Source organism: Microtus oregoni, unplaced genomic scaffold (genome assembly GCF_018167655.1).
Source record: "Microtus oregoni isolate MIOR12 unplaced genomic scaffold, Mior012 000045F_ref0000178, whole genome shotgun sequence".
NCBI classification, from domain to species: domain Eukaryota; kingdom Metazoa; phylum Chordata; class Mammalia; order Rodentia; family Cricetidae; genus Microtus; species Microtus oregoni.
In genome coordinates, this window is record NW_024543219.1 from 17,685,162 (window position 1) to 17,710,797 (window position 25,636).

Consider the following 25,636-nt stretch of genomic DNA (forward strand, 5'->3'; position numbering starts at 1 on the left):
TGTCGTGGGGTTGAGTAGAGCACAGCTTAAACTCAAAACAGATCGGCGGGCTTTAACTTCTCTGCTTGAGGAGAAATTCCTTGTTACAGATTTGGGAATGAGGCCAGCTCCTTTCAAAATTATGTTTTTATTTTTATTTGGCACATCCGTGGCCATTAAATGATTGTTCAAAGCACAATCCTCTCTTTTTTTTAGATAAACCACATGTTTATCTATCAACAAAGCCTCCACTGTTAAAACAAAAATATGATTTATATACATTCCATATGGCACCAGAGTGCCTAAAGAAAAGAATTATCATTTCGCTCTTTTCTATCGAGTGGCTGGTGGACCTCTCACTGTGGGGATAAATGCAGACCATGTGTTTGTGCTGAAGCCCAAACCCCAACAACATAATTCATTTATTTACTTGTGCGCAATCAAGGAGGCCGGCAAGGCTGACATGCCATGGCTGTTTGAATGGAGAAAGAAAAGATGAGTCTTCACCCCAAGAGACGTGCAGTCTGGATGTGTTCATCTCCCTGTCAGAGCTCACTGGGCAGCCACTCCTAGTCTCCAGATGGCTGATGGGCCAACTCAGGAAGAGAGGATGAACCCACTCTATTCTCCAGGGTCTAGAGCTTTGAGTGCCTCTGAGTCTAGGTGCCTAACTAAGCAAGTTTCCGGAGTATAGGCTTCGGCAGTCAAGCTTGCGCACCACAACTGTGCATTGTGCTACTGAGAGCTGGGATGTGTCAGGCCTCCATCCTGTGTACCTATGTCATTGGCATGATTTAGCCAATAGGTAGTGCTCATAGTATGACATAAAGAATAGCTTGGCTTGGACCCACTCCCGCAATTGTAGCCGTGCTTATAATGAATAACATCTCGATTTAAAATATAACCTCTGTGTTTATTCTGTACCCCTAGACCCCAGCTCAACAGAACTTCAAGTTCAAAGCCACTTACAAATAAAGTCACCCTGTACTTCTAAGTGTCTTCTTTAATCCAGGCTGCTTTTGCCCTGCATAGATGAAACTGAGTGCAGGCAAAATGAAAATAGCAGGGAGGTCTGTGTGGCTGTGTTTCGGGAAGGGGCACCAAAGCCAGATGTAGCCATGTGTTTCCCAGGACTTGTCTGCTCCATCCAACGAGTCCAGACCTAGGTTAACAAACTGTCACCGAGAGAACTGCCCTGGCTCTTTCACTGCAGCACTGGTGGTTTTCTTCCAGCAGAGGCTTGCTCACAGGACCCGGCACGTGGTCTGAGGAACTGGGTTCTGCTTCCTTGTGTTGCTGTGACATGGGCCTTGGCAGAGCCCCACCACAGATGGGGCCACTTGACATGCGTATGTTTTGATTTTGTGGTGCCTGCATGGTAACTAGATCTGCCTGTCAAGAAAATTAATAAAATGGCTGTGACACTGATTCTTCAGTGTTATTACCAGGGGAGAGAACTTCTGCCTGACTTTCCTTGGGACTCTGACGGGCCTCACCTCTAAAGCCAAGGACGTCCCTTCCAGCTCCACTAATCCCTTTGCCAAGTTCCTATTTAGGAAGAGCCTGTGGGAAAGGCTGGACCAGGCCCTGGTATAACTGAAAACACATTTCCCTCCCAGGGTTATATTACTGCATTACTTTTGTTCAGGGCCAGCTCCCCCATGTTTGGAGGCAGCTCTCTGGATATGACCTTTTGACACAGAGGTGGTCTTTGTGTTAGAATTTGCTAAGGGCATAGTCTACAAGTAACGTGACTTCATTTCCTACATTATAAAATTCGGAGTAAGGACAGTCTCACTTAATGTATTCCCCCGTTCTTCATTGTAATCTATGTGTGCTTATCCCTGAGTCGTAGAGCCATCGTCTCTTTAGGAGCTGGCGGAAACCATGCTGTTATCCTATCCTCAGTGTGCTTTCTATATTATTACAAAGCATTTGCTTGTTTCGTCTGAGGATGAGTGCAGGTGGAGAAGGGATCTGTAAATGGATTCTTGTTTACAGAAATCACTTCCTTCCCCTACTCCCTCGTAACCTGTGGTGGAAAAGTCACCGGCACTTCCATCTGGAGGAGGCTTTGGCAGTACTTCATCCTTCGGGAACACTTAGTGTTTCTGCAAAGCCGTAGGGAGACGCCAGCTCACCTTCTCACTTGCCCTGGGCAAATGCTATCTGTTTCCTAGTTCTGCAGAATGTATTATACTTTACCTCTGAGCAAAGAAGAAAGGAAAGCAAGACTCCGACAGTGTAGATGCATCACAGGCACAGTGGCTATCATTGGGGCCCTTGATTATATGTGGGACTTAAAGTCCAAGACCCAAGCTAAAAATAGTAAGGTTTAATGGAAGAAGGAGGTGCCACTCAGATATATAATTTGGAAAAGGGACCTGAACTGGAGATGAGAAGAAATATATGGGAATAATTAATTATGCCTCTACTAGTCACTCTCAACCGAGGGCCTGCAACCCATTACCCTCTAAAACCTAGTCTTCATTTGGATATGGTACCTCTGAACTGACCTAAATATTTTGGAATTCATTGATATATTAACCTACCATTTTAGGAGTAATGAATTCTTTAACTTTGATAATTACTATAGAAATTCTGGCTTTTTTGTCTATTTCCCTCTTGATTAATTTATTCCGAACATGCTTCAATGCATTTTCCCTACTGTTCAGTGGTATTTATAAATCCACACTAACCAGACATCCGATACCTTTCAGAAAGAGGCCCAGGTTTGTATCCAGGGCTCCTATAGCTCTTTGGCTGTTTGCAGGGCAGGATAATTTTTTTTTTCCAGCAAGGAATCATTTTCACCCTTGATGTCCCTTAATCAGAGCCAGCAGATAGATGTCTTGGTGCCTGTGACTTATCTCCTGGTCGGGCCTCCTGTTTACCCCTAACCCTCTGATCTCCTTCTACTGGCTTCCCAGATTTCAGGAAGAGTCTCCTTAATGTTTTCTGGAAAGGCCAAATCAATGGACTTGTTAGGCTTGTCTGCCATCACATCAGCCCTGAATAAGTGGGCCACACTTTAAGACCATTGATTTTGGAGTTTTGTTTTTGTTTTCGTTTTTTTTTTTTTTTTTTCGTCTATGTAGTTTCCAATTCCTGTTCAGCCTACAGAGTTTCAAGTTGGGCCTTGACCTTCCATTTTTTATGAACAAAGCTATTATTTATACTAGAAAAAAAGTATTCTTGGACATGATGAATTATGCATTTGTGTGTATGGTTTCTTTATGAAATTGATTGACTCTTAAAATTGTTTCTCTTTCAACACTGAAACTTTCAATTAAGGACATTAAAATAGGTCTCACAATTGCCAGTTATTTTAATTCTGCTTATTTGTCATTTAACACACACACACACACACACACACACACACACTGTACCCTGCAGCACGGCATGGGCATGTAATCTGCAGTTTCTTTGTAAAGAAAGTGAGTTGTGAGAATGGAGAAAATTTGTTAGGTTAGTATGGTGGTTTAAAGGGGAAAATGTCCTCCGTGAGCTCAGATAGTTGAACACTTGGTCCCCAGTTGGTGATACTGTTGGGAAGGTTATAGGAGGTAGAGCCATGCTGGATGAAGTATGTTACTGGAGGCAGGCTTTGAGAGCTTGTGATTCACTCTCTCTGCTTCACACTCTCTCTCTGGTTAAAGATATGATCCTTTGGCTTCAGGCTTTGGCTGCCATGCCTGTCTCTTGTTGCCATGCCTACCTACCTATTGTTGCCATACCTCTCCATCATGGTGGACTTTCCCCTGACCAAATAAATGTTCCCTTTTGTAAGTTGTCTTGATCATGATATTCTGTCATAGCAACAGAAAAGTAACACAGTAGGGTTTTGTATTATTTTTGTTTGTTCTTGTTTTATAAGAACTGGCAATCCTGGGTGAATTGTTCTTGGTACTGAGCACAACAAAGCTTTCTCTGGTGCTCTTTCTATGCCTAAATGGGGAAGCACTGCAGGAGTCTAGTTTGTACTCCGTGGACTGTTGACTGGCTGAGGTGCTCATGACCTGACACAGAAACCATTTGTTCCTCATTGTTCTTACTGCACAGTGAGGCCAACTTTCATCAATACATAGTCCTGGCACTAAATGCAGTTAAGAAAATCATGGTTTTGTTATGTTTTTGAGACAGGATATTATTATGTTACACAAGCAGGCCTTAAGCTGTTGGGCTTAATCAATCTTCCAGCTTCATCCTAGGTATGTGCCACTATGCTCGACTAAAGTGAATCAATTTAGTATATTTAGATTGGATCATACTTGTACACAGGTGGGTATTTGTACAAGTCCATGTATAAAAATAATCTGCTTTAGGAGCTGGAAATATAAAGACCTTTGGATAATTGCCCAAATGTATGGAATTCTAACAAATTTTAAACCTTGTCCTTAATTCTTCATATTATTTTATTTTATTCCCCTAATGACCTACACAAACTTGGCACTGTAATCAGCCACTTCACTTATCCTGCCCAAGGGCAGGTAGCTTAGAATTGACAATCGCAAGAATTGATTCAAGGTTTGTCCTTGAGAATACCAAAAAGGGATTAAGGATGAGACGCTTTCTTAGCAAGTATAACCACCATACTACAAGGCCTAGTTTCTAGGCTTCTTTTTATGGCAACCATTGATTCAATAGAGTTTCCAGAAGCACATATATCCCAGCACACAGAGTACAGCAATGCGCTTATGGCTTAGAAGCACTGCTAAGATTCAGGAAGCTTCTGTTCTGATGGGGAATGGGTGGCATATGTTTACATAGCCCTATCAGTGAGTCTGGTTCACCTTTTGCTCTGGTCATTTCTGTAACGGTCAGAGTGAATGCATCAAACAGGTTAGATTAGACTATGACAATATCAAGAATGGACTAGGCTGTCAAGAGGACTTGCTTAAGGAGGTTTTCCTGGGGAAAGGCAAGTGAAAAAGGGCTCTCTGACAAAACAGAACCAATTGTGTTTGTGATGCGTAAATGTGTATACATGTAGTAATGTGCCATATAATGGCATTTTATTCAATGGCAGATTACATATATCACAGGAGTCCCATATTATGCAGCGATGCCATTCTCTTCTTGGTTTGTGCGAGTACATACTTGGATGTTTACATGATGAAATTACCCACTAAAACCTTTTTCACTTGTATCCCCATCATTAATCAATTCATGCCTTTATCATCTGTTTATCTACAATTAAGAGAGGGAGATGTTGACTACACCAAGTTGATTCTCTTGGCACAAAAGCTGAGTCACAATATCTGCACTAGAACTGCTGGCGAGTCACAGGTATAGCGTCAATCAGTTTGAAGTAAGGAGACTTAGTATAGGTTTCAGTCCAGATATGAAGTCAGAAAAACACCCATGCCCCCAGACTGTTAAACAGAGAGAACAAATTTCTAATGACTCATAGTTTGTGTTCTGTGACAGCTTCTGATGGTCGGAATAGGACCCACCCACAGTGGGAAGGCAATCTTCTTTACTACACCACCTCAAATATTAACTTGTCCAGAAATACCTTCACAGCTGTGTCTAGAACAATAACCAAATATCTGGGAACTTCATGACCCAGCCAAGTTAACACATACAATTAACAATCACAGCCACTCACTCGCTCTTACTTCCTGATGAGCATAAACTCTGCAGCCAGTGTCTAGGTCGGCATGCCCGAAGCATATCTCAATCTTTGGTGGGAATTTAGAGATTGTCAGGATCACTAGTCAGGCCAAAGTTGCAACTGATAAGACTGGGATCGGGGACAAAATGCTAAGAAAGAGTTTGTCTTGGGACGCAAAGCCACCTAGTAGAAGATTGTGGTTTACAAATACTGTTGACTCCACTACCTGTAGATGATACCCCTCAAGGAGAATGGGGTGTCTTTGCGGGTTCTTGCCCATGGGAAACAGTTCCCAATGCAGCCACTCTTACTTCTTTAGGAATATAAAATATTTTAGTATAACGTAGATATACAGATGATATATATCATCTTACACAGATTTATGCCTCCAACTACAACCCAGCAAATCAATGTAACTGTCACTCAGCATTCCTTTTGGATGCTGCATCTCCTCACAGATTTAGCATTTTCCAGAACTGAATCCCTGTTCTTGCCAGGGAGCCTATCCTGCTCCATGTCGCCGCCCACAGCTGACAATGCCATCTTTCCTAACACTCAGCTTTGGAGCCATCTGAGACTCCCCACCCACCCCAAGCCTCCTTAGGCACCAGATTAAATTCAGCATGCCACCCTGACTTGGAAAACAACCCCTGAATCTGAGTACTTCCCACCAACTTCATTCTTACTGCTAGATCCAAAGAACCACCATCTCTTATATACCAGCCTTCTAGATGCTCGCGTCTAGAGTCAGCATCTTTCCTCAATCTTCCCAGTCATGAATCAGAACATGTCAGCCTTTTGCCTAAGTCTATCCATGTCATCCAATCTCCTCAACACCAAAATAGTAGCATTGCCTTCCAGGTATTAAGCTGCCAGGTTCCTGTGATTTTGCTGACCCCTGTGCCCCAAGTGCTGTCCCGCACACTTTTTTCCTGAACCAAGTGTGTCTCTCACATTCCCTTTCCTGGCTGAGGAGCGATAGTTGTTGTATTCCCTCTATCTAGAATGTTCTTCCTCTAAGTTGATGCTTGACTTCTATTAAACCCTTTTTGTCTTTGCTCAAAATAAAATTCTCAGTGAGACCATCTTTAAAAATGTCAGAATGGTTTTTTTTTGTAAAGAGATCAAAAATAAACTTTTAACTATAGTATGCAAACAGAAAAGGGTATTTGTAAGAAATGTTTAATTTGTTAAATATTCATCAGCTCGACACTCTCATGTATCCAGGGCACAGATTAAGAAACAGACTGTTCTTCTCACTTATCGTCTAAGTCAGGTAATTCTGAATCACCTTACGGAGAACTCACATCTCCATCACTTTGAACTCTCTAATCTATAAAGATTGTACAGCACCTCTTTGGTTTTTGGTGTTTTTTGTTTTGTTTCTTTTTTTTTTTTTTTTTGAGACAGGGTCTTACTATATAATTTGGGTTAGTCTCCAGCTCATGATCTTTTGCTTCTCCTTCTCCAGTGCTAAGATTGCAGGCATGCGCCAGTGTCCCCCACAGTACAGCATCTAGCGAGGGGCACTAAGATTGCAGGCATGCGCCAGTGTCCCCCACAGTATACCATCTAGCGAGGAGCACTTGATGTTTCAGTTGCTTTTCAGGCAAGTTGGACAATCAGGAAGAAACTAAGTTTAGAACGTTTTTTGGGACTATGGGGGCTGCTTAGAGGGCAGATGTCACGTGTCCCCCTGTTCTCTAGGAAGGATATAGTTGTTCTTTTCTTTCTAGGGTGATAAAATTTCACGTGGTAAACAACAGAATTCCACTGTAGAAATCTCTCTTTTTTTTTTTCTAGCCTGCACACTCCATTCACACAGGTCTCCTTCATCTTCCTGGCTTTGTCTATTTGTTTACCCCACCCATGGTATTTTCTTGTTTATTTCTCTTTCCCCCTTCCCCTTCATAACATGGAGGCACCATGAAGTCAGGGCTACTGCCAGATTCTCATTGACTAGCTAGCTACAGACTGGTAGCGGGTGCTCAATCAATGTATCTTGAATAAATGAATCAACAAGTAGGCTTCAGCTTAGCCTAGCAAGCCTGTGTTTCAGAGAACTGTGAGTGGAGCCCAGACGAACCGGGACGTCCAATTTAGTATGAGTTGAATTCTGAAATGTCTTCCTTTGCTACTGTATGCAGTTTACTGGCCCAATTAAAGAGCTTCAGCTCAGAATAGAAGCTTGAAATGCAAAGCTTTCTAATCCTTGGCAAGGCTTGTAAAGAAGCTGGTTAGATTTGGTTATAAACCATCTTGACTTCCAGAAAATATAGTCAGTGTGTTGTTTAAATTCGCAAATCAAAATAAACACCCTCAAATTAAAATACATTTGCTAAATCCCAGAATCCCATTTGGGCCAGCATGATCATGCATATTTTTTCCCCTCCTTCCTCCTTTAGTCTCTTTAGATCAGAGGCCTTGCCACAAGATGTCGCCTCTTCCAGCATCCTCATCACTGCCCATGATCTCTCACGCCCAACTTAAAGTTGAGTAACTTCCATGCAAACTATTTCAAATAAAGAGAGAAGCAATTCATGAGCTATTAACAGGGATTTCATTCCCCTATGGCCCTGGTAATTTCTAGAACATTGAATTAAGGACTTCTCAGACCTTTACAAATTCTCAAGGCAAACATTTTTAGCAAAGAGAAGGCCGTGCAGCATGTAAGAAAATTGCCAGAAAATGTCAATGGAGGTTCTGAACAGAATAAAAGAAGCTTCAGCTCTCTCCCCATCTTCCCCCACTCCCTCCCTCTAACATGATTAGAAAGTCATTTCATGTGTCTTATGTGCTCAGTCAGTCAAAGGCAAACCTACATGATTGATGGTGACGGGAAACACATTTAACTCATTATTCTTTACTTTGCAGCAAAATGATTTGTGTAAACTGTCTGCCTAGCATTAAAGGTAAAACAAACTTAGAAACCCCAAAATGTTATATTTTCATCTAATATTTTCCTTTTGGTTTTATAGCTGTACTCGCATATGGATTCTTTTATTTGGCTCTTGGCATGGACTGAACAAAGGGGAAGGCAGGGCAGAGAGATTACATAACACACACAGAGTCCAGGCTCAGGGAATGTGGAGCCATGAAAGCCACAACAGTCAGGATTTAATGTGACAACCCAGGAGAATCTGTGGTTCTCTCCGGCCCTCATCATCTGCCAGGACGTTGTCACTGGTGTGCAATGAGGAGCATCTCCTTGATCAAGCCCGTTGACATTCAGTGAAGTCCTTTTAGAAACTATTGACCTGTAATTAATTGCATGTATCCCTATGCACACCTAGACATCACAGGCTTTGTTCCCCTGGCCTCCTACTCTTCCAACTGCCTCCTCCTCCTCCTCCTCCTCCTCCTCCTCCTCTCCTCTTCCTTTTTTTCCTTCTTCTCTTCTCCCACTGTTAGTAATAAGTTAAGCAAGAAATCTCTAAACGTCACATAAACCATTAGGAACATAACCTCAGATTCACTTTAGTCCATTGGTTAGTGACACAGCCATACCAAGTGTGAGTCCCTGCAGAGCAGGGACAGGAATTGAGAACTTTTGATAGCCTACTCAAGGCTTCTGGCACTGCAGACCTAGGAGTTGCCACTAAATTAATATGCTGGGTATTTTATCATGAACTTCAGATTTATTGGAGTCCTGACAGTTTGCATAGCCCTTTGGGGTTATGAGTTTTACAGATTTTTATTGTTTACTTTTAGGTTTGGGTGGGCATGCTTGACTGTTTGCACCAGGTGCATATATATACTTTTCCCACAGAGGCTAGAAAGAGAAGGTCGGATCTCCTGGAGCTGGAGTTGCAGGTTCTTGCGGCCTTCCTAGTACGGGTGCTGAGAGCTAAGCTATAGCTGTAAGAGCAGCTACTAATTTTCAATGCTGAGCCATCCCTCCAGCCACAAGACAAACATTTTTACTAAAATTTTTATTTGACCAGAAGACTAAGCATTTTTTTGAATGACACATGGAAAACCTGACAAGCACGCAGTAGTTAAGATCTCTGACCAAAAGAAGAAAGTGACTCTGGGTCGGTGTTTCTCTGAGGATGAGAACTCACTAACGAGTCTGACGTTGGACTGTCCAGCTGGCTGGGAAGTGGTAGAGCCGGGGCTAACACTTCACCAGATAGTGCCAGCTCTTTGCTTTACCCTCGACTATATACTGCTTCTCCTAGAGAAGTGTCTCAATTGCAAATAGTGCTCACTTTTATGTCCAAATTAACAGCTTCTAAAACCAAAAATTACTTTGCAATATCTGTAGTACTATCCTAGATTTTCTATCAACTCTGTCAAGCTATGCAATCTAAAATTAAAATAGTTTTCTGGGACAGAGGGATGGCACAGCATTTAAGAGCCCATGCTGCTCTTCCAGAGGACCTGGGTTCAGCTTCTAGCACCCATATTGAGAAGCTCAACAATGTCTGTAACTCCAGTTCCAGGGTATCTGATGCCCTCTGGCCTCTGAGGACACTACTGCACTTAGATGGTGTACACACACACAGGCAGGCAGGCAGGCACCCCCAAACATGCACAGAAATAAAATTCCAAAATAAGGTAATTCTTAAAGGCAGGAAGCTCTTATTCTTTCCCTTTCCGATGTGGTACATTAGTATGATGATGACCCAGGCAAGTGTGTCTTCTGAGACTATGATGAGAATTGTTAAGTCAAGGAGCTGGAGAGATGTCTCAGTGGTTAAGAGCATTGCCTGCTCTTCCAAAGGTCCTGAGTTCAATTCCCGGCAACCACATGATGGTTCACAACCATCTGTAAAGAGGTCTGGTGCCCTCTTCCGGCCTGCAGGCATACACACAGACAGAATATTGTATACATAATAAATAAATAAAATGAATATTAAAAAAAAGAGAATTGTTAAGTCAAGTGATTTAACCAAACAGGCAGAGGCTGTGGTGATCTGTTGTTGGGAGGAGGGTATAATAAAGATAGAAGCCTAGTCTGGATCATCTATAGAAAGGGTGTGTCAGAGAGCTGCACATGGAGGATGTCAGCCAAGAGGGAGCCAGAGCCAGAAGGGTGACCCTGTAACAAAAGCGAACAGGAAATTTTCCAGAAAGCAAAAGCTGTGTCCACCCCTGTTCCTCTCAGAGCTCTTCTGATGGTATTGAAAAGATTCAAGTGACTCAAACAATTTGGGGTGTGGGGGGTGAGGCTGTGAAGTAAGAAACCTCCAATGTTAGCAGAGTCGTCTGTCTGCATGCTAGACCCCAGCATTTCTTTGGCTGTTTTCCACTTTAGAAAAATCCTTAAGTATGTGTGGTCCCACGAAGACTCAGAAATGACTACTCTCATCTGAGTCCAGTACCACAGATTTTAGCTCATATAGGGCCACATATCACCTCACTCTAGAATATGGAGAGTCTCAAACCCCATTCCTTATGTTTCACTCTCGCTTTGGGTCACAATTAAGACTCCCTAAACCCTTAGCCTCTGACCCGTTCTCTTTCATGATAGCTCCATATTTTCCAGTAAGTCTTACAATACTGCCATGCGACAGATTCCTTGCCTGTCAGAACCCTTTTGCTTGTTTGTCTATAGCTCCATCTAGGTTGGTGCAGGTATCAAGTCTTCATTCCTTTTGATTACTGAACAAAATGACGTCTCTATAGACGTGCCAGAGTTTGCTTATCAATTCATTCATGGAAGAAGGACAGCAAATAGCTGCTCCTGGCTTTTTCTTTTGGGGAAGAAGGGGGATCATAACAAGAGGTGACATAAATATTTGCATGGGCATTTATGTGACTAAATGCCTAGAAATAGGATTGCTGGTTTATACGGTAAGTTTCTGTTTAACTTGAAAACATTGCCAAACCATTAGCCACACTGTCTGTACCATTTATATACCCTCAAACTCAGCCCAAGCCAAATCATCCTTCTTTAACTTGCTTTGGCCAGGATTTTTGTCACAGTTATGAGAAAACTAATAAATACAGGCATGGACTCAGCCTACTATAGTTTGGTCCATGGATTATTTAGTAGTGTGTAGCTTAATTTCCAGTATAGGGTCAAAAGAAGCCCACATTCCCCTCCCCCGAAATTTTAGAAAATTTGTATATACATAGTCAAATATCTTGGGGGTGAGACTCAAACCAAGCTAAAGAATTCACTTATGTTCTACATGTATTTTACATGTGTGACCCAAAGGCAATTTTCTACAGTTGTCAGTTGATTCTGAGCATGAAAAGGTTCCATGGGGTGGATTTAATGTCACCTTAGTGTCATGAAAGCTTCAAAGCACTTTGGAGTTTTACAGATGAGGGATATTTAACCTGTGAATGTTTGTACTATTGAGTTCTTTTGATAAACTTAGTGTTTCTTCATGAATGGTTGGGTCGATTTACCCTTGTTAATTTTCCTCATTTTAAAGAATAGGTCAGATATTGGTTTCTATAAGCACGAAATTTTTATTTTGTAGTGCTTTGTTGACAAAGTTTTTCTTCCCTTTTTTGAAGGCTGAGGTTCAGAACCAGGGCCTCAAATATGCCAGGCCAGTGTTCCACCTCTGAACTGTATTCCCCCGCCCACAAATGCGTATCTATTCCCTTTTGATTTAATTTGAACCCAGCTGCATCATTAAAGTCAAAGTAACTTTCTTTTATACACCCCAAAGGTAGGTCATTTTTTAAAAGTCCATTTTGTGAATCTTTGTTCATCCATGGGTTTTGTTAAACCATTTATTTATGAGTAAAGAAACATGTATTTGGATTTGGTCTGGATATTTTATTAGTTGCTTTCTGATTGATTCTTATGTTTTAACACTCCTCTTTCATATCTTATTTGAGATTATTTGGACCTTGTCTTGAAAACTATTTTAACTAACTAATTTATTAGTACAGTTAATAAATTATAAGACTGTATACCCACTTTTAATAATTGTACACATAAACATTAAACATCTTATATAGCCAGTGTATGAATCAGTAGTGCAACTTTTAGTTACTGTTTTTAGTCCAGGATTTTAATGCCCTATTTCATCTGAGGTATTTCTCTAGCATACTTAGGCTACATGCATTTACCTGTTCATATGTAATATAAAAACTTTTATTGGTATAATCCATTGTCATCTCTGTTAGCACCATATCGTGTTGTGCATTCCATACTTGGGTGATGGTATACAACTTGTCAAACCCCGATGCTTATGCTCTCCAGGTTTCTGTGTCTGGCTGGTGGCGCAGCTCTGCTGCAGACATTCCCATTCTGTGTGTTTTGTCAATGAGTTCTATGCGAGCTTCTCCGGGCAGCTGACACTGTCTGTCCTCCTTCTCCTGAGAGGGCCTGTGCTCAGCCCCATTCCTGGAGGACACTTTTTTCTTCTCTTCCAGTGCTTTAAGAATTGTTCTTCTTGCTTCTTTTCTTTGTGATGAAAAGTCCCTGTCGCCGGACGCCTGTTCGGCCATCCCACCAGGGCTCCAGTTTCCCCCACGATTCTCTTGTCTTCCTGTTGGAGTTTACTGATATTCTTGAAATGCTAGCCTTGTCTTTTGGTTAAACTTTATTTTATTCTTCCCAGTAACAATCCTTCCCCCTTTGCTTTCCTAAGATTCTCATGCCATGAATGATGGAACATTTTTTAAGTTCTGCTAGACTCAAACTTGCTGTTTGAATTTGTTTTTTAAATCTTCATTCTATCAAAACCATCAAGTAAATATTTTAGTGTTGGTAGTTTTCAATTCTGGATTTTCCACCTAATTCTTTATTAACATTTATTTATTTGATTGATTTGATTATTTATTTAATCATTCACTTTTGTGAGTGTTTGTGTGTGTGTTTGCAAGTGTGTACAAAGGTCTTTTCTACCTTCTCTGTCGTTCTCTACCTATTTTGTTTGAGCCATAGTCTCTTCCTGAATCTGGAGCTCACATTTGTTGTACAGGCTGGAATGTAACCTGTCATCATTATCTTTGGGGAGAGCTTGAGCTAGTCCTCCTTTGGCCAGAGGCTATGAATATCAAAACATGATAAGCTCCTGCACAGGTGCAGTAAGATATTTCCTGATAGAACAATGTGAGATGGCTATTTCCGCTTCAAACCCATTTGGCTGACTTAGAGAGATGTTGGGACATCAGTAAAAAGGTGCCGAGATCAATTAAAGGATCCATCTGCCATCTTGAAAAATGGCATTTCATAAAACCTTTCAACTGGGGATGTTTTTTGTGGTTTTTACCATTAACTGCCACGTGTATTTCACAGCAACAAGAGTGATGCAGTCCCCTTGGTTGGTGTTTCAAGTTCACAGAGATACTGATGTCCTGTCTTGAGGACGATAGCCTGTGCACACTTGGGGATGGGAAGTGGGTCGAAGTAACTGTATGATTTAGAAATACTACTTCTCATTTTTCCCATATCCTGTTTATAGACGGCTACTTCTGTCTGCTGAAAAGCAGCATGCCTCTGTGCCCATTGAATCTGCTGTATAATATGTCTTAGTGTTCACTCTGTGTGCTGGTTCTTTCCCACCACTGTGACCAAATACCCAACAGAAACAAACTGAGGTTTGGCCTCTACTGTTTGAAGGTTTGATCCCCATTTTCTTGGTTCTGTGTGCACAGGCAGGACTCAATGGTAGTAGGAACATACTGTGGAGAAGTGTTCATTGTGTGGCTGACAAGGAAGCAAATGTTACAGCAGGAAGTAGCTGTGGATGACACTCTCCCAAGGGTCCTCCCCCAGTGACATACTTCTTCAGACAGGCCTCACGCTCAGAAAAACATCCTAACAGCTGGGAACTAAGTGTTCACTACCATGAGAATGGGGTGATATTTCATATTCACACCATCAGCGGTCCCTCTACAGATGTCTGTATTTATTCCTAGCTTCCACGTTTCTGGCATTTGTCTTTAGGACAGGGAGTCCACCCTGTTTCATTTCCCTTTGCTTTCATTTTTTAAGGGCTTTGCTTTCTTGTTTGAGCTGGCTCTTATTTGCCAATGAGAAGGCCGATTCCATTGCAGATAGGTATTTTCCCTTTTCCTTGAGTAGATTAGCAAAGGAAAGATCCAGCAATGAAAGGATACTTGGTACCCCTTTCAGAATGGAATTGGGTTTCCAGCCTAACTGTGATTAGAATGGCCCGTCCACAGGTCTCCGTGCATATGTACCTGGTACATATATATCAAGATCAGTGTGTTATCCAAGTTTATCAGCAGAGCCACACCCTTCCTCTTCACTCCTGCTTATGAAGTGTGAGCCACTTGGCTGGCAAGAAGTGGGCAAGGGGATAGGGTGGAGAAGATGGCCAGACTAATTTAGGATGTGCTTTTCTGTGAGGTTTGAGGTACATTCTTCTGTTTCTAATCTTTAATTTTCTGGCAAAATAAAAAGAAAAGCTTAAGGTTGGTGGAAAATTATCAATGCCCAGAAGCTCCCAACCCATAGTCAATAAATCCTGACCTGCTTGGGAGTAGGTAGCATCTCCTGTTTAGATTTGTCCTTGCAATGACACTAGAGACCAGGTTAGCATTGAGTCACAGGTGGGGGGAATAGAAGACAAAGCCTGATATCTAATTGTGCTTCAAGGTGGCACGAAACAGCTCTGCCTATAATGCTTACAATCTGTGTCACCAACATTTTTGTAGATGGTGATCTTGGATAAATTTTCTTATATCCTCTAAGGGAAGATCCTGGGCTGGCAGAATTTTCTGAGTTCATTTTCTCAACCAGTAGCATGGTTCATCAACCTAAATGGCACCAGTTCCCCAAATCTTTGAACCTTTCTGCCAGTCCCCCACCTCCTCAAAGGGTCATGATTTTATCTGTGTACTAATAGATGAAAACAAGACATGTCTTCTGGCCTTTCCCTAAGCCTCTAGGCCAGTGGAGAATTGCTGAGGATTCTTTCCCCTATGTTAATGAGAACCCATCCAGCAGGTGCAGACAATGGCAGGGAAAATAGCTGTATGTTATAATGAGCCACCTGCTGAGGAATCAGAGAGGGGTGTGATCTCCCATGCCCCATTATTGAAATGCATTATCCAATTGAACTTCCTCATGGGTTCAGCGAGCCTTAGGGGTAAAGTGAACCCCTCCTTGCCAGACAGTATCATCACAATTCCTCATCATCATCTCATGGAATGCCAGCTGCATAATGGGGGCCAGACTGGCAGATTTCTGGGCATACCAAACTGTAACATATGCTGAAACCTCCCTAGAAATGCAGCAGGGAGGAGAAAAATATACTCCCCAGAACTTTCTCAGATGGCAAACATTCTGTGGTTAGATGGAAGCTAACTGCCATGAGAGGGTTGAGTCTTCTTCCTCTAAGAGGCATGCAGGAGTAGATACGTTCTCCCTTGCTCTCTAGGATGCTCAGGTTGGCTGGCTTGTAAACATTAGCAGAGTAGAAAATGCAAAACGAGTCCAGGATTGAATTATCAGAGCAGTAGAGGCTAAAGTTGCTGGCCGAGCTGTTTTTTATTAATTAATTAATTAATTAATTAATTAATTTTATTTAGGTCATTTTACCTAGTATTCAGTCTCAAAATGCAGTGAACATGAATTTAAAAAATAATAGTGTTTGAGTGATAGTTTTCAGTAAAGTTATGAGTTCCTCATTCTAATCCCTGGAACTATGTTTAAAGAAAAATAGGAAGGAACGAAGGAAGGAAGGAAGGAAGGAAGGAAGGAAGGAAGGAAGGAAGGAAGGAAGGCAAAAATAGAAGCTGGAAAGATGGCTCAGCAGTTAAGAGCATTGGTTTCTCTTCCAGAAGATCTGAGTTCAATACTTAACATGGTGACTCACAACTGTATGTATCTCTCCAGTCTTGGGAGTCAAACAACCTCCTCTGGCTTTCATGGGCACTGTGCACACACAGACACAGACATACATGCAGGCAAAGAGAGAAGGGGTGGGACACATGGTAGCACATCTCTGGGGAAGTAGAGATCCTGGGGTTTAGTGGCCAGCCTGTCTAGATGAGAGATTATGTATCTAAAAAAAAAGTGTAGATGGCACTTGAGAAACAACACCCAAGACTATCCACTTGTCTCTACATGTCCGAGTACATGTGCATAGGCACACGTGCACACACACATTTATATGTACCTCCATACATTCACACACACACAGGGAAATATACACACCCACAGTGTTTGGAAAATTATTAGTTTATTGGCATGCCCATCATGTGGGGTGAAGATTTGCCAGGTATCAATTCAACATGAGCCTAGGAAGTAAGGACATAAAGACTAAGGCCATTTAATAGGAAGATGAGAGATAAAAATGGAGAAGAAGAAACACATTGAGATTAAAGGTAAGCGCCATATCTAAACCCATCCTGTTTCATTCTGTCAATCAAAGTCTTGTTTGCTCCATGCTTCTTTAAGAGTTCTAGGCTCATATTGCCTGGTTACTCTTCATAGCATCATATTCATAGGGCCACCCACACATGTCTTGCCTCCTGTTTTGGGAGACTCATTTTTTCCATGTATCTAACTCCTCTCCCACCATCATATGTGCTCAGGGCCATTATGAAAGTCGATAGAAGATAGGAAGGTCTTCTGTAGAGTCCTACTGTGCTTCTCCTTAATCCACAGGACCATTCAATGAGCAGTGATATAGCCTTTCTAACAGTAGCTAAGTAATGGAAAGTCGTGAATCGCAAGCCCAACATCAGTCACATTGGCTTACAAGTCCTTTGAACAATAGAAATACCTTCATAATCTTCATAAAGTACCACCCCTACCATCGCCATCCTTACTACTAATCATCACCCATGGTGACAGCTGCCATTCACAGGACGTCTACACAGTGGTACTGAGTAAGTGGCACCGTGTGGCTCTGCCACATGCATTTGCCAGGCCCCGTATTCAGTACTTTGCACGTATCACCTCATTTGAACTGCCTTCCTAGAGGTGAACACGTGTGCTGCTGTCATTTTGTAGGTAAACAAAGTTATGCAGCTTGGCTGAGGAACAACGAGGCTGAGATTTGAAGCCAGAGTTTCCCTGGGCATAGGTGCTTCTATCCTCGGTTACTTCAGTCAGTGGGCACTCAGAACTGTGGCCACCTCTTTCCAAAAGAAAATTGCTAAGGCCAGCTAAATACCATAGTAGTTTGTTCATTGCCCACTTCCACTCTCTGAGTCAGTGCCTTTGTGAGGAGGCTGAGAACGCTCTGAAGCTACAGAGGGGTCATGTCTAGCTTCCTGGGAGAATATTCTCTAACTGGCAAGAGATTGTCCCGGTAGCAATGAGTACACAATCACCTAGGTGATGCTGCCTTTGATATCTGGCTCACAAATAACCCATTTGGCTTCCCAATCACCCTGATACCTAAAACCAGCACAATTTATGCTTGAGGCGGCAATGGCTCTGTTCAGCCAGAAAGCAAAACTTTACGACCAAACCCTTTGCTCTGAAATGAAATCTAGTCTCTTTGGCTCGACTTTATTAGGCCATATTGTACAGCGATAGGAGACATAAGTATCCAGAATCTGCTGTCACTAAAATGGGACTGGGTTGGCAAGCTTCTTCATCCTCACATTCACTGTGTCCTAAAATGGGAAAGTTGAATAGAAATTAGGGACGTAAATCAGGGCCATTTTCTGAAAGTTTATTTTTAATTGAATTAAATATAGATATCTATATTACTATTGAATCCATACAGCACAGATACAGATGGAGACTGAGCTATTATTGAGGTCATCGGATCAATGGCAAGAGACTAACTCGATTAATCTGGACCCTGGAGATGGTGTTTAGACTAATTACCACAGCAACCCAAACACTTGGAGGCCCATCTTGTGCCTGATTATGTACACGCTTCCTCTGTAACTGCCTCCAATTTTGTTTTATGGGCATCATTTTTTCCTGTCTTCAACTCCAACCCTTTAGGCTGCAGTGGAGTCTCTTTGATCTCTGGTCCACAAAGGCATAATGGAGACTCCGGGTTCCTTGTTCTTCTCTGCCTATGGGGATGAGACTTGGATATTCAATGTGTGGTCTCTATGAGTTGCCTCAGCTAGCAACTTATTAAAAATATAATTTTGTAGATCCTATATCAGGACGGTGACATTTGTAACTACATTCTCTTAAGTCACCATGAGCAATATGCATGCATATCAGAGTTTGGGAAGTGTTGGACTTGGTGTGAGGGTGTTGTCTCTGAGGATGTTTGTAGTAAATCATCCGATGCACACATGGCTAAGAAACTGTTGTTAATAACAGTAGATTTCCACCAAGGTGTCTAAATTACGAAAAGATTTTGAAAGACCTAGGAAACCCCCTAAATGTTTGTGTCACCTGAAGTAAGCTTATAGGATTAGGGAAATGTCCTATTCGGTAGAGTGCTTTTCACATAAGCATGAGCACCTAAGTTTAGATTTCCAGCACTCGTATTTAATAAATATGCATGCACACACACACAAACACATATATAGCCCAGTATGGCCATGAGCACTTGCTATCTAAGTGCTGAAGAAATGACTATAAGAGGATCCTTAGAGCTAACTGGCTGGCCAGCCTAGCCAATTGATGAGCACCAGGTTCAGGGAGAGATCTTGACTCAAAAAATAAGGCGGAGAGTGACTTAAAAGACACATGTCTTCAACAACCTTTGAATTCCACATGCATGACACATGCATGCACACCTACACATGTTCGTGTGCTCAAACACATGTATAAAACACACAAACACACAGACGTGGGATCATAATTCCAGCACCAATTCAAGTGTTCCATTCTTTTTAACTCCCTCATCTCCCAGTTTAAAAAAAAGATGCATGGAGGGGGGGCACACTCATTTTTAAAAATTAGGAGTAATGACACTGCCAATATAGTTTCCTCTAGTCTCGGTCTGTTGCTGTTAAATTATTGCTTGAGCTGACATTGCAGTCTGAGCAGTGAGTAGGCAAACAGGAGCTTAGCCCTTGGGGAAGATGGCAAAGACTGAGGCAAGGAGTGCAGCACTTTGCCCAGAGGGATGAAGTGGTACAAGTAGACGGAAGGACAGTTAAAACACTGGCTCTTGAATCTTCTTCTCTTAAACCCAAGTCTCTAAGTTACTGGATCTTGGGATTTAGAAAACCATAAGCTGATTGCTAAGCAGCCCAAGATGTTGTGTAATGACAACATTTCCCAGAAAATATTGCTCCTAGTAAGAAGTTTCCGGGGAAGTCTCAAAATGACCCAATTACACATACCTCCTTGTTAGAGCCTAAGACTGCAGAATTTCTCAGCTTCAAGAGGCCAAAATTGGTTCATTTCATGCTCCACCACTAACGATATGAAGTTATCCATGCTTACTTTTGCTGTGCCTGCTACTGTCTGTCTCTTTCTCCAGCTTTCTCTTGCACAGATCAGCTCAGCACTTCCTTGATGTAGGCTACCATGCTCATGCTCCTTGTTCTAATAGAAGATAGAGAATCAGATGATCTGAAAGTATCAGATGCCAACTAGCATACCCCGAGTACCTCTGATGTGCCAGGTACCACCCTAGGTAGTGGATATGGAGTGCCTAGTACTCATGACGTGTAGACATGGTTGGAACTGTGTGTATCCATGAAAGCAGGTGAAGTACATCAAATGAGGGGGAGGATATGAGAGAAATCAGGTGGCATGTAACTCTACAAGAAAGAGAAGCTTAGCAATGAAAACTGGCTGCAGAGAGATGTAGTTCTGATAGACCATTGAAGAAAACATTCATGCCAGGGTAAGGAAATGAGCAAGGAAGTTTCTAGCTTAGCATTTTCCACCTCCAAGGTGTGTTTCTTGAAATAAAGTGTTCTATGACTTCAAAAAATGTTTCTTCTCCCTTTGAGACATACAGTTCCTGCTAGTAGTTACATATACTAAGAAACATTACACTAAAATATAAAAATTTTATAATTTAATTACAAAGTTAGTTTGTTTTGTGAAATCCAGTGCTCCACAATTTTTTTATTCATTCAAAAATATCACTGGTCATACTTACTATGCCCAGTTCTAGGTAGTAGAGACTCAGATAAAGATGTTTTCCTCCAAAGACCCTACATTCTAGTGGGCTATGTCACAAAATTCCCTCACCATTCTCCTTGGTTCTAGGCAATGCCTCGTAGTAATTTCCCCAGTTCACCTTGTAATCTCAGCTGAAAAACTAATACCCTTTTCTTGAAATGTCAGGCAAGTTGCAAGTAGAGTGTAAAGATCATAAGACAGGAGGGTGTGGCATTGTTGACCAATGGAATTTCAAATACAGCCCATGCAAGGAGATACTTGTAGCTCATTTGGCAGGAGATAAGACACAGAAAATGAAATAAGAATCTATAAATAGTTTGATTTTGTTAGTCAGATCCAGGGGTTTGAAATGTTGGCCCATACTTGGTGTGTCTTACTTCTGCATTCTCTTCTTCTTGTAATTCATTTTATACCCATTTTTTCAAACATTTGGGTGCACAAAACAACATATATTAGAAATCAGAACAAAGCCCTGGTTTCTTCAAATCAGATGTGTTGAGAATGGCTCCTTGGAAGTTTAGCCATGTGTCTGGGAGAGGTGGTGGGGTCGAGGTGGGGGTAGCTGCCAATGCCTGGGAGCAGTCACTTCCTGCTCCTCTAGCCCGATTGCAGTGGTTTCCAGTACCATCTGAAGAACATTATTGTTTGGAGAAGACATGAAGATGGTATAAACTGTTATCGAGACTGCAAAACCAAATTCCTGTTTGGGCGGATGGTAAATAGGCCAGTCATGTCTTAAGCAAAAGCACCTTGTCTATAACTGAGAGAAACCAAGAGAGAAGAGAAATCCTACATCCTGGAAACAGTACCCAGCTTCCTGTCTTAAGTAATTTCTACATAGTTATCCTTTTGAACAAGTCCCATGTCAATATTTCTTTTAAACCATCTTTTACCTTCAAACTCTTTGAAACTTCATGCCCCTCCAGAAGTAATCCATGATGGGGTAACAAAATAGGGGAAATAACATTTATTAAAATGCTTTTGCAAATGATGCGATGTTAATTCTTTTCTGAATGCCTTATATGGGTTCATATTTTTATATATAATATCTAACAACAGTAACAACAGCAGCAGCAAGCTTACTTGATCGTCAGCAGTCCCTTTATCTGGGAGTGAAAATCTGGTCCAGGTCCACCCCAAATTAATCTTTGGAGCTGTGTATTTACTCACTTGAGGTCAAAGCAGCCACTTACCTGGCATTCCATCAGATCTTAAATAATGTGTTTTAATTTGCATCACTCTGAAGGCTTTGGAAAAATCTGAGATTCTTTCATTCTGTTCACTCATTCTGGCCACTGCACCCTGAAATAGGCCATAAAAACAGAATGCCAAATTGTGATGAAGATTCTGAAATCCAGCATCATTCCCAGAAAGGCTGCTGGCCCCATCGCCATCCAAGAAGTATGGCACTGATAGGCCATTTGGCCAGAGAAGAAGAACATTCTGGAAAGGCAAATCATCCCGTGCCTCTACATTTCCCGTGCCTTTATCACCAGCATGCCCACCCTGCAAAGCCCAGATGCAGGGAGTCCTTCTGAGTGGGCACCCTGCAGTCCCTAGCACTCTTCTCTCATTTGGCTTTCTAATTCTGTGAGTCGCTCTAAGGATCTGTAATTGTGCTGAAGCTAAGAAGGGGCGGAGACAGAATCTCCACATGACCTTTTGGCCAACACTGGGATATGTTCATGGACAATGAACGTCGAAGGAAATAGAAGAGAGGAGAATCAGAAAGGCAGTGATGGGCGCCTGTTAACGCCTCAACATTGTTCCTTTCATCTAGAATTGAGAGCATGCAGAGCTCCATCAGGTATTCCCCAGTGACAGCACTCTATTGAGGAATGAGTAGAGATGGCTGCATTCATTCTAGTAACAACTCCACACACAAGTCAGCCAAGAGCCCATAAATTCTGATTTCATGTTTATTGTTGGAGTAAAATGCTTGACATGTCCTCTGGGTGCTATTTCTTCTTTTTTCAGAATAAATATGTTTAAAGGAAATCTAAGGTGGTGTTGGTCAGTTCATGTCACCACATTGTTGTAGAATACAACAAGCGCAGAACAACAACCTGTATAATTTGTATGTGCAAGTATTCATTCATATGTGGCTAACTAGTTTTGGTTATATATTTCCATAGTTTCAAATGGCGTCTTACCAGGGAAGGAGGATTGGCTGAGAATTCAAGTAAACTTTAGAAAACAGTGAGTAGAGTCTTGGTACCCTAACCCACTGCATCTAGTGGAGAAATTTTAGTATGTGGATGTTGTGGCTCACCCCATTTTATTGCTGCTATTAACAGAACCATCATCAGTCTCTATAGTTTTCTTTTAGTTCTTATTTTTGAGGTATATAAAATAGCATTTACTTGAATTAAGGCAGTGTACTTATTTTCAGCTAAATAAGGATGGATGTTTGATAACCTTCAGGGTCATTTGTACAGCTCCTGATGTAGGGGTGGATTTTTTTTTTTTTTTTTTGCAAAATTGTTTGGCTGTAATCGACATAGTTATTCACTGGGAACAGAAATCACTGTGGCTGTTATAGACCCCAGCCAGGAGAGCTGGATTGCTAACATTCACCAGGCTGTTAGCATTAGAGAAACACAGTTTCTTTCTAATCGGGTGAAGCACTAAAAGAAATTAAAGGTGTTGTTCCCAGCCGATCATTAGGAAGGCATTCAGAACCTGGGATCAGGAAGGAGGGAGCTTGCAGAAAGCCAAGGAGGGTGGTTCTGGTTGGAAGGTGCATTGACGAGGAGACTCTCCGTTCATGGGTTCGTGTAAAAACCATTTGCTTGGGAGGTTCACCTAGACTGGTTGAAAAATTAGATCATGAAGGGTAGATAAATAAAACCATAAGAGGCATAGACAGGCGAGTCCAGTCGCTCCTTCCCTTCTCACCGAGGGCTCTGTGTGTTTGATGGATAAGGACCTCTAGCACATCACCTGCTCATCATGCTAGGAGCTCTTCTGAGACAGCCGCCGTTTGATGTGACAGCCAGAGGATAAACTGCTGCCTCAGGAAATGCTTTGCCTTTGACTGATTGCTGAATGGCTGGAAAATTAATTTTGGCACTTTTCCTTAAGTCGTTTTGGTCCCATTCCTTCATTTTTCTGCTGGGAAACATGTCTTCACATTATGGTTAAAAATACATTGATGATACAAATGTGGGGAATAGCATGTACTATTTGCGGAGAGAACTTGTAGGCTGGGACAGTTCCACTTCATATAATAGGAATGATGATTTTTTTTCCCCCAGAACTCCCCTGCCAGCTAAGCTCAACATCAGGAGTTCTCTTTGCTGGCTGCTCACAGTAAAGAGTTCATGCTTGAGCACCAGGGTCAGGAATGAGGGGCTGGGTTCCTTTTCCCACATTGGGTGCTTGTATATAACTAACCCTCCCTACCCATATACAGTATCTCTGGACACCTATCTTATTATCACGTAGCAGGAGGCATTTGTGTGGGGTAGTTCAGGGTGCGAACTCTAAATCCTGCTTGTGCTACTGATTGTCTCTGTGGTGGCACACACCTTTAATCCCAGCACTCGAGAAGCAGAGGCAGGTGGATCTTTCTGAGTTCGAGGCCATCCTGGTCTATAAGAGTGTATTAGCGTAAATGAATGCAGACAGACAGGTTCCCGTGGAGAACAGGAAAACAGAAGGGGTGGTGGGCTCACACTCGCCAGATTTATATGTAAACATTAGCCCGAGGCGAACACGCCCCCTAAGGGGGTTGGGCTATCCCTACACAAAAGCTAGTTCTAGGACAGGCTCCAAAGCTACAGAGAAACCCTGTCATGAAAAACCAAAAAAAAAAAAAAAAAATTCAATGTATTTACATTTTTTCTCCTTTGGTGGTTCCGTTGACAAAAATAAGAGAGATGTGATTCTTTGTCCTTGCTTGTACACAGACAGACTTGAAACGTTGGAAGCTAAACCATGATCAAATGTCATGGTAAAAGCCCTGATGTAAATTAGGGAGAGTAAAGTTCCATTTCCCTAGATTGGGATATGGTACAGTGTCATAGTGTTAGATAGACAGTCAGTTATCAAAAGAATTGTATATCACAGGGTCCAGCTTAATTCCTCCATTTTAATCAGCAGCTTAGAAACCCAGAAACTATAAGGACAGGATTTTGATTATTGGTCCAAAGAATAGAGTCTGGACTTGGGATGCAGCAGTTGGCAGAGTGTTTGCACGACAGGGTTCCATCCCCAGCACCCAATAACCTGGGAATGATGATACACTCCAGAATCTTAGCACTTGGGAAGTAAAGGCAAGAAGGGCAGATGTCTGAATTCAAGGCCATCCTTGCTTTCATAGCATACTCAAGATAGGCTTGGATATCTCAAATAGTAAAACATCGGATCTGAGTTTAATTTTTTGGTCCTTGGTGACATGGTGTTCTAAACTGTCATCAAGCTCATAATATTATTGTCTAGCCAGTGGAGGCATTCTGGAAAAAGACAAGGCTACAGACTTACTCTGTGTTCTGTTTGCCCTCAGCTCTTGGCCATTGGCTTTCCTCAGCTCTTGAGAACGCTCTGTAATAAACTCTGCCTGTCCTCCGCACAGTGAGCCGGGTCTTCTCTGAATTCTTTCAATGGAGGTTGCAAGGCCTGAGGAGTCAGGGGCCAGAGCAAGATCCTGGTGACATCAAGGCTAGTTCCTAACCCTGACTCACATTCTTTCTTTATTGTGTTTTAACATCCTTGTGTTTAGGCATTAAAGTAGCATCAGTTATAATCATGAGGGCTTTAATTTTTTTAATTGCCATAAAACTAAGCACTGTAGACAGTTTTAAGTGTATATCTCATTGGCATGAAGTACATTTGCATGGCTGTGTAGCCACTACCACCACCCATTTTCAGAATTTTTCTCATCTTGCAAACTTGACACACCATACCCTGAAAACAATCACTGACCCTAACTTCTGTGGCTGCCTTTGCACTCTCTGCTTCTATGGATATTGTGCATGGACCTCAAGTAACCAAATGACCCACTTCCAAATTTTTGTTTTTTGTGATTGTGGTATTTTTTGCTTAGCATCATGTTGCCAGCGTTTCGCCATACTGTAGCATATGCC

At 41.9% G+C, this 25,636-nt stretch overlaps 1 protein-coding gene across 30 annotated transcripts in view; it reads left to right on the top strand.

Annotated features, from left to right (window-relative positions):
- The window catches only part of Kcnma1 (potassium calcium-activated channel subfamily M alpha 1), a 729,767-nt gene that overhangs the window by 526,800 nt on the left and 177,331 nt on the right, over positions 1-25,636 (top strand). The gene's annotated exons all lie outside the window — the stretch shown is intronic.